Source organism: Simochromis diagramma, unplaced genomic scaffold (genome assembly GCF_900408965.1).
Source record: "Simochromis diagramma unplaced genomic scaffold, fSimDia1.1 OVJJ01000304.1, whole genome shotgun sequence".
NCBI classification, from domain to species: Eukaryota; Metazoa; Chordata; class Actinopteri; order Cichliformes; family Cichlidae; genus Simochromis; species Simochromis diagramma.
The window spans coordinates 6,203,869-6,211,030 of record NW_024387030.1 but is presented as its reverse complement, the minus strand read 5'-3'; positions in this window follow the sequence as shown (position 1 = coordinate 6,211,030).

Sequence of the window (7,162 nt, the reverse complement as noted above, 5' to 3'; positions counted from 1 at the left end):
CCCGTCTTTCACACCCTCTAGCAGTTTTACACGTATGCACAAAGCAGAAAGCAGGCAACATACAAACACAACTATATGCAGGAAGGAGGGAGGGTGAAAAAGAAACTCAGCCTCCCATGTGGTATGTGTGTGTCTGTCATGACATCATGATAAACACTGCTGACAGATAAGGGTCAGGCCTGTTTCGGTACTGACATCTCTAAAAAAAAAATCTCTCCCTGACAAACAGAAACAACAAAGGGAGGGAGCCGGCTCAATCGCAGTTTGATAGCGTTTTGGGAGTTTCACTCACAAAATATCTCAGTTTGATCGTGATACAAAACCATACTGGCAAATATGTGTTTTTGTGTTCTCATGGGCCTGCACCCTGAGAGCTTTCTCATGTGTTTACATGTGTGCATGTGACTTGTGTCGTTGTGCATGCAGCATGACTTGGAGCCCTCACAGCCCTCGAGGCCAGCTCAGCACTTGGCTTCTTATCTCTCTTTCAGAACCTTGGTCATGAATAAACATAACTGGAAAAAGAAATGATCCAACATGAAAATAACTGAGTGGAATTTGGAAAAGCCAGGTTCAATCCACAGCAGGGGAGGAGTGCTGAGAAAGTGAATGGATAAGCGAATGAGTGCCGAGAGAGGGAGACACTGAAGTGTTTCCTCCATCCTGGAATACCCTCGGTGTACTGGCTCCAGAAAAGTAGCAAAATCTTTCACTTCTTCCTCCTCGCTTCTCTTTTTTGCTTCGCCTGCTCTGGACTCCATCTCTGTCTTTCACTGTATGCTTTAAAATACCAATCGTGCCTCTGTGGGCTACTCTAGATTGTTTTGTATTCTCCTATGCTGTTGTGCCAGTGTGTGTGGGTGTGTGTAGGAGCCGGAGAATTTTTGTCTTTTTTGTTGTTGCTCTGGGTTATAATGAGCTGTTTCACTGAAATACACAAAACGATAATGTTTCTTTTGAACCCCACCCCCTATTCACACACACACACACACACACACACACACACACACACACACACACACACACACACACACACACACACACACACACACACCCCTTTCATTTTTACCTCACCTCTGTCTTATTTCCTCTTTTTCTTATCTTCCATTTTTGCCATTCCTTTTCACGTCCTTTCTTCTCTCTTGTCTCACTTTCTTTCTTTGTACTCCTCTCCAGAATACTGCTGTTAGATCAGACATGAATAATTGAAGACCAGCTTTTTGGTGTCCAAATCAGTAAATCTGTTTTTAATATCATCCTTAACACTTTGGCTGTGTTTTTGAATATGCCCACACAATGCACCCCGTTGCCATAAATGTAGGGAATAATGAGGGTCATGCAGTGGAAATGTGTGAGTGTAAAGCAATGTGTTGGCCCCATTATAAGGTGGCGTCATTAGCTACACAGCTACTGTCACTGTCCCATCACAGCATCTGCCCACACACACACACTGCTTTCATTTTCTGCTCTTTCTCAATCTCTGTCTGTCTCTCTGTTTTAGTCTTATACACACCAACACTATTACCTCCTTTTCTCCCTTTGGTGCAGATCAGGCTGGCATCAGATGCGACAATGTGTTAATCGGTGGCTGTTACACGGGTCAACGAGTTTTGTGACAAAGCCAGTGATCCATTCTTAGGCTCAACTGGGAGCCGCGGTGGAGTGACAGCTCTTTTATTTTCACTCATGAGGTCATTTGAAACTTTTAAAAGAACCTTTTCTCCTCAGTAATCTTTTAGCCATTTCTTTTTTTCTGCTTCCCCTCTCTTACCCACCCGCCTCTTTACATCAGTTCAATTTCCATGTCTGCCTTTTCTTTTCCCGTTTCTCGCTTTTGCCTTAAACTTTTCTATTCTGTCTTTCATTTGTATTCTTTTAAGTGCTCCATCTTTACTGCTATCAGTTTATTCTTTTATTATTCCATTTGTTCCTTATGTTTAACGTGTTCAGTCATTCCCACATTCCTTCTCTTGTTTTTGATGTTTTTTTCCATCTTCATTCCCTACACATACTTCTCATTTTCTTCCCTTCTGTTCATCTTTCTTTTGCTTTTGTTCATTCTGTTTCCTTTTCACGTCACCCTCACTTCTTCCCTTTTAATCATTCTCTTTAATTTATAATTTCATCCTTCTGTGCATCCCAATTTTGATTAGCTGTTCATCCCTGTATAGGTTTCTTCTTTGTGTTGTGCCCATTTATCCATCATTTATTCCTTCTTTTGAATCCCTCTTTCCATCCTCTTCCCTTACTTGTTCTTGTACTCCCTCTCGTGTCATTGTTTTTGTTGTTACCCTTTTCTTTCTTTTCTGAGGTCTGTAGCTCATCAATTTCCATTATTTTGTAAAAATTGTAATTCAGATCTTTCACCTCTGATCACAGCCCACAAGTCCTGTCATTGCAAATAGATGGAGGATGGGAGCCAGGTTGGAAAATACCAGGAAACACGCATTTAAATCAAGTCACATACATTAACATGCAGTCATTGTCTCCGCTCCCCTGCTTGTAGCTGATATAAAATAGAATGGATCACAGCCTTGAGTACAGATGAGTGCAGTGCCACAGCGCTCTAATTTACTCATTAAATTGATGCTCCCAGACCGACTGATTTAGACGGGATTAACGATGGAACTTCTTCTTCTTCTTTTTTTTCAAATTTAAGCCACATCAATGTGCATGCGTGCATGCTGCAGATTTGGTGAAGCATATTATCATGGCATAGCAACTGTGGTGCATTGTGCAGTGAGCAAGCCTTAGCTAAATGTTTGTGTTTTTTGTGTATTATGCATTATTTCCCCCAGCATCTTAACCGTAGGGATGTCAGACCTAAAACTGGGTCAGACAGTTGTAAGAGTGCATGATCCTCTGCCAAGAGCTTCCATAGAAACTCTGACACATCTAAGAGATTTTCCTGGCTGGAAAAATATTTCTGAATATGAGAAGACATAGAAGAGTAGAGGTGATACAGAAGGGACATTTGAGACAGTATATCTAGTCATTATAGATGTGTAAAGGGATGCAAACACAAAGCGCAGATGGGCAATGACATGCATATCCTCACAGTCTGATTTCTTGCCCACATTTGAGAAGAAGTGAAAGAGTGGTGAAGGAGAACAGGCATGCAGTGATGTGCACAAGGTTTCCAATGCACGAAAGGATCACACTAACATATTAAGACATATACAAAGGTTCCCCTGCATACATGTAAATACCCATAGTCCCTGACCCAATTAGTCTGGTCTGATAACTGTGTCAGTGTGTTACTACCAATTCCTAAGCCTGGAGGGTATTGCAGTCATGTACTGTAAAGTCTTACTCATGCATGTAAGGCCACAGCAACATCAGTGCTCAATGCTCATGTACTCCATCCCCCCAATTTTCTCTGTATACATGCAGAAAAAACCACAGTGTATTTGTATATGTATATGTATGTTTATATGTGAATCCGTGAACCGTATACCTGCAGTGCACACACACAGATACTAGGTGAACGGCCAAAAGAAAGAGACAAATAAATCACTAGAATTTCAGTCACCAAAAATGGAGCCTTTAACAATGCTCAAAAACACCCAATTCCAGTGAAGTGAATTAGCAAAAGTTTAACTAACAGCTAGCAGCTAAGTTTCCTGCATAAAGACATCTGGTAAAATGAATGCCACGTACAGGTCTTCTGTTTCTGTTCCACCGTTGAAACTTTAATTAAGTTGAAACTTCATCCCCAAAAGATGCTATATTATATGTACATAGTGTACAAGTGCTTCTGTGTATGTTCTGTATGTACCCATGTGGGCTACAGGAAAACACTGTTTCCATCTCCATCATTATCTCCACAAGTCTCCTAGGAGACTTGTGGAGATGAGGCATGAGCAGACAGCCAAGCACACACATCAACAATGATTAGAGAAGCACAGAGAGGCAGAGCGAACGACTTGCATACATTCTCTGCTTAGCAGAGTGTTTCTTTAAACTGTCACATGAAAGCCTTGCAACTTTGCAGAGTCAACTTTCAAGGAATTTTTAGAATACTGCTTTATTTTCACATTTTTCTGCATATATATTTTTTAATTCTAGGTGGATGAATTTCATGAGTTTTTAGCTATGCTTGTACTGCATCTCAGGTCAGTCTGCTCCTTTGATCCAGAGTGAAATTTCTCAACAGCTGTTACCAATCACCCAAGGACTCCAGGGCAGTGAAGGACCAGGAGTAGGTCATCATTGGTCATTTTGAGGGAAAAAGCTACTAGACTGACATTTCATACAAAAACTCACATCTCCCTCAGAAGGACTTGTAGTAACGTATATGATGATTATCAGGCTTTTCATCAAATGTCAAGATGAAATTTTAATTTCAGTTCCCACTGAATAATCCCCAAATACCTGATAAAATAATGGAATTCCAGTATACCATTTCCTTACACATTGTGCACTAATGTGTGCATGTGTGATATCTAGACGGTGGTCCACTGGAAATTATTTGGTATGGTGACCAAGTCCAGTCAGTCTGTGAGGACCTGTGGTTACTGGGATTCTCTTATTTGTTCCTTGACAGCTGTCTATGTTTCACTTTATCAAGTCTACATGTAAATCTGTTTTGGGTTTGTGGTAGCCTAGCCTTTTCCAGCCGCTGACTGGGGTTGTTGTCTGTGGTTCTGGAATGATACTATTGACATTTCTGGTTACTGCTAAGATGTTATTTTTGGACTTACACACTGCAAAAATGTATGTGCGTGTGTGTGTGTGTGTGTGTTTATGAGATAGAATGTGTAAGGACCCATGTGTAAGGAGCAGTAAGGACCCCAAAAAATCTGTCCCTGAGCCTATCACAGAGTTGTTATTCCTGTGCCTTGGAACACCTTGAAAACAGAGGACCCTCTGAGAAAACCCACGCAACTCAGGATCCTTTTTCATATCTGTATTAAATGCTATATAAATCTCAAGATCACAAATCCTGGGAGCAGATTAATGACCTGCTTTTAGCAAAAGTAAATGTCAACACCCTAAAATCATAGTCATTGTAAAGACTGCACCTGCTTCATGTTTGCATGGCCATTGTGAACCTTTTAGCACATAGCTTTAACCACTATGATCTCCAGCAGAGTCTCACAGAGCTGCTAGCATGATTGTTGACCTTTAGTTAAAAAAGAAAAGGAAAATAAAAAATGATCCTTTCTAAGAATATATAAATAATCAGTGAGGTTGAAACCCAAGGTCCTATAAAGCAGCAGCTTCCTTGTGAGGTGAAGCCGGTCTTAAAAAATGTCAGCTTCCAGCTGGACTGTAACAGCATAGTGGATATCCTGGTAAGACATTTATCACCTTCCATACCCTGTGGGTTAAATAGTATGACAAGTAGCAAATATCCTCAATTATATATCCATATGAAGTTTAATGATCCTGCAAGCAAAACCTTGGGAAATTCCTCTGGTTGTTTATGCTACTCGCATAACTGTTATGGCAGGTTATTAGTCACACAAAACCTGAAATATTACAGATTTTGCTTTCTTGTTCTGGATTCCAAGGTAGAAACAAGCTTTGGAAGTAAAGCTGCTCAGTGAATCCAACCAAGTAGAAATGTCAGTCTTAGCCCCCAGCTGTGGTGGTAGACAGCTGACTGGCACATTAAGGCCCGTTATAGTTGGAGCTCCAAAAGAGCTCGCTACAAGGCCTATGTCTGGTGGGTCGACAAATAAAAGGATTTAAACGTCCCTAGTGAGACTAAATTTAATTTTCTGAGGATCCCAGGCTGAAAATTTTAACAAGCATCACACCATGGGAATATAAAAGCATCACTTTCATTTCTTTTTCATAATTGATGAAGCCTTTCAAGTACATTAAACACAGGTTCTTCGAGTATTTCAGCAACGGGCCAAGTTATTTCATGTGGATGTGAATCAGAAGGCAATATTTTGTATGTGACAACCTTGCTATCCTACACAGGAATCAATACTTTATTTCTCAGAAAAATAACCCTCTTTATTGATTGGACTCAAAGTAAAATGATCTTTACGATCCTTTTGAACCGTACTCCCTCACTCAAGCCACTGAGAGCTGAGGAATTTCATAGCAGAACTGTGGGAGCTTCAAAGCCTTAAATCCATTTTCTCCGTGTGTAAAGGTTCATAAGGAGCTGGGCGAGATGGCAGCAGGTAGAATGAGAGTGACAAAGAGAGTACGATAAAATTAAAGCCGCGGACAAAAGGCTTTTGTGCGTTTCTGCAGTGGTAAACCAGTGCTGAAAAGGATGTCACCAGCATCTCCTGGACAGCCACTTTCACACCCACACACACACACACACAAAAGTATAAGCATACACAAGCACAGGGACACAAAAATAGACACATGCATACAGACAGCTCAGTCTGCATTTTCTGTTGCCTCCTGCAGTCACACATACTTACTTACACACGCACACACACACTTGTTGTCTCGTGCTTTCTGGGCCACTGAGGAGAGAGAGAGGGGAGAAGACAGGGAAAAAGAGCTGCTGGCTTGCTGAGTGTGAGTCATGGACAGGCTGACTGTCCTCAGGCCTCGATACACCATCTGCACCCCCCACTACCTCTACACCCTCATCACACAGCTCAATGCTCCACAGCACCGGACACACACAAATATGAATACATGCAGAGACAGACAGACATGGATTCAAATGAAAGAAACAAATGCCCACATCTGACACATATCTGGAAGGACTCACAACCTTGCTAAATCTGGGCCATGCACTACTAAAACACCAAAACTCTCATTTATATATTAATAATTATCCAATCCTGATGCATGTGGATCTAGAAATAAAAAGAAAATCATCTCAGCTTTATACTGGAAAAATATCAAATATTTTAAAAATGACATTTTTATGTAAAAGTACACATTTGCACAATTCTTTCCATACTAACACACACAGGAAAAAAAGACCACTGAGCACTAAATCCCTGCAGGTTAACTGGGATCTACCATGATTCTAGCAGAATTCATTATGGAAACCTGACACTAGCCCACAGGAAAGGCGCAAATGTGGCTCTGCTGCATCCATCTGGCTATGCGTATTTGTGTTAGTGTGTGAGCGCGAGCGCATGAATGAGCACGTTCTCGAGGAATCAATGAAAACGATCTTTTTCATTAGAGTAACAGTAAGCTGCTTCGGCATTGACCCCCACTGTATTTT